Source organism: Berghia stephanieae, chromosome 15, assembly GCF_034508935.2.
Source record: "Berghia stephanieae isolate SIO BIC M18660-M18661 chromosome 15, UCSD_Bste_1.3, whole genome shotgun sequence".
NCBI lineage: Eukaryota > Metazoa > Mollusca > Gastropoda > Nudibranchia > Aeolidiidae > Berghia > Berghia stephanieae.
Window position 1 is genome coordinate 13,057,229 of NC_088374.1, and position 2,500 is coordinate 13,059,728.

Genomic DNA, 2,500 nt, shown 5'->3' on the forward strand with positions numbered 1-2,500 from the left:
ATGCAGAAACACAAAAGAACATTGAAGCTTTTGAAATGTGGTGCTTGAGAAGGATGCAGAGAATATTGTATACTGCACACAAAACGAACGAAGAAGTGCTAAAACAAACATACAAACAAAGGAAACTAATGCCCTTAATAGCGGATTGACAACTATCCTTTTTCGGACATATAGTAAGGAAAGATAAAAATGAATACCTGGCAAGTTGTGGAAAAATACCCGGTACACGCGCCCGGGGGAGACAAAGAAAAACACTCATAGACCAACTGAAGGGCTTCACCAACCTAACAATCCAAGAGCTGTTTGAAAAAGCAAGAGACAGGGAGGAATGGAGAGAGATAATTCATGCAGTATCCGAAGCCTGGACCAGGCATGGAACCTAGAAGAAGAAGAAGAATTTCGTCATATCAGTTCTGTCCACTGACAGGTGGGTGGATATCGCTTTCCAGAACTTATGTCCTTATATGAAATCCTGAGTTTTTGACCAATCAACGGATTGCTCTTTTGATAGCTCGCTTGTCAACATGAGTCAGCTCAGCCCTTGATTTATGTAAAGGCATCAGAGGCGGTATATGTTGTGTAACTTCAAAGACCACGGTTGACCGAAAAGTGCCAGAAGACAATAGAGAAATAAAAATTTTTCGCGGCGGTGGTGGGGTTTGAACCTGCGACCTTATTGGTACGACAACTCCGCCTGGCAGGTGAGAGCGTGGCTCTACCGTGTGAGCTATCCACGAACACAAAAAATATTCGTTTCAAACCAAGTCATTTCTAGATCCTCTCTCACACCACTTCTGGGACCGCCGATTCGTTCGCCCACCACCATCGCGAAGTATTTTGACCAGCAGTTAAGCTTAATAGCCAATATTTTCAACACAAACATATAACATAGAAACGATTGAGACATTGAGTATGCTCCGGTGTATGGGGTGAATTTTTAATTCAGAAAAGTGAGTGGAGCAGGCACTTATGTTGGTAACAACAAGATATGAAGTGAGTAGAAAAGTGCCAGAAGACAATAGAGAAATAAAAATTTTTCGCGGCGGTGGTGGGGTTTGAACCTGCGACCTTATTGGTACGACAACTCCGCCTGGCAGGTGAGAGCGTGGCTCTACCGTGTGAGCTATCCACGAACACAAAAAATATTCGTTTCAAACCCAAGTCATTTCTAGATCCCTCTCTCACCCACTTCTGGGACCGCCGAAAAAAATTTTTATTTCTCTATTGTCTTCTGGCACTTTTCTACTCACTTCATATCTTGTTGTTACCAACATAAGTGCCTGCTCCACTCACTTTTCTGAATTAAAAATTCACCCCATACACCGGAGCATACTCAATGTCTCAATCGTTTCTATGTTATATGTTTGTGTTGAAAATATTGGCTATTAAGCTTAACTGCTGGTCAAAATACTTCGCGATGGTGGTGGGCGAACGAATCGGCGGTCCCAGAAGTGGGTGAGAGAGGGATCTAGAAATGACTTGGGTTTGAAACGAATATATTTTTTGTGTTCGTGGATAGCTCACACGGTAGAGCCACGCTCTCACCTGCCAGGCGGAGTTGTCGTACCAATAAGGTCGCAGGTTCAAACCCCACCACCGCCGCGAAAAATTTTTATTTCTCTATTGTCTTCTGGCACTTTTCTACTCACTTCATATCTTGTTGTTACCAACATAAGTGCCTGCTCCACTCACTTTTCTGAATTAAAGGTTGACCGAAAGCGATGAATGGAAGCCCTACTGTGGCGTGGAGAACGAGGTCTTGTATGTATAGTTACGTCATATCTCAACGCTCGTGAATTCTTAGTACGGCTGGACTCACAATCAAAACACGAAATATGCGTTTTAAACTCTTGAATCAATCAAGTTACATCAGTGCGTTCGTCTCATTGAGAAATGAAAAACGATATATAAATCAAGAACATCGAGCGGAAAATAAGGAAATTATCATAAAATTATAAAATTTGAGAAAGCTATTTTCAAAATCAAATATATTACAAAAAAGGTTATTTCTAGACCGATTTGTATGAGACAAAGACAATCTTTCTCCACTTTTCAAGCTGATTCCAACAATGAGGTTTTCAAATTTATCGCGATAAGATTATTTGTCATTATTTTTTTAAATACCCAATTGACTGCTCAGGAAATGAATACGTAATCCTTGGCGGCTAGCGAGTAGGTGTTAAATTTTGCTTACCCTTTCCCATGCAGACGCACACACACACACACACACACACACACACACACACACAGAGACTGAACACACAATGTATGTCTTTCACTTCTGGCCAAAGTTGCCTTATTACAACTTAGACTCGAATGATAACAGCGAGTAGGGTGTCAGATTAAACTTCAGTTTTAAAGGTCTAATTCAATTCACACCGTAATAAATCATAATAATGATCATTCTTGATATATTAGATCATTAAAATATTTAATTCACATTACTATAAATATATTTTAAATATATGTAGTTTGTAATTATTTTAGCGACGATACGAAC

At 40.1% G+C, this 2,500-nt stretch overlaps 1 protein-coding gene across 1 annotated transcript in view; it reads left to right on the forward strand.

Moving 5' to 3' along the window:
- Nucleotides 1–2,500, forward strand: part of LOC144960537 (uncharacterized) — a 15,862-nt gene that overhangs the window by 9,914 nt on the left and 3,448 nt on the right. The window lies entirely within an intron of this gene.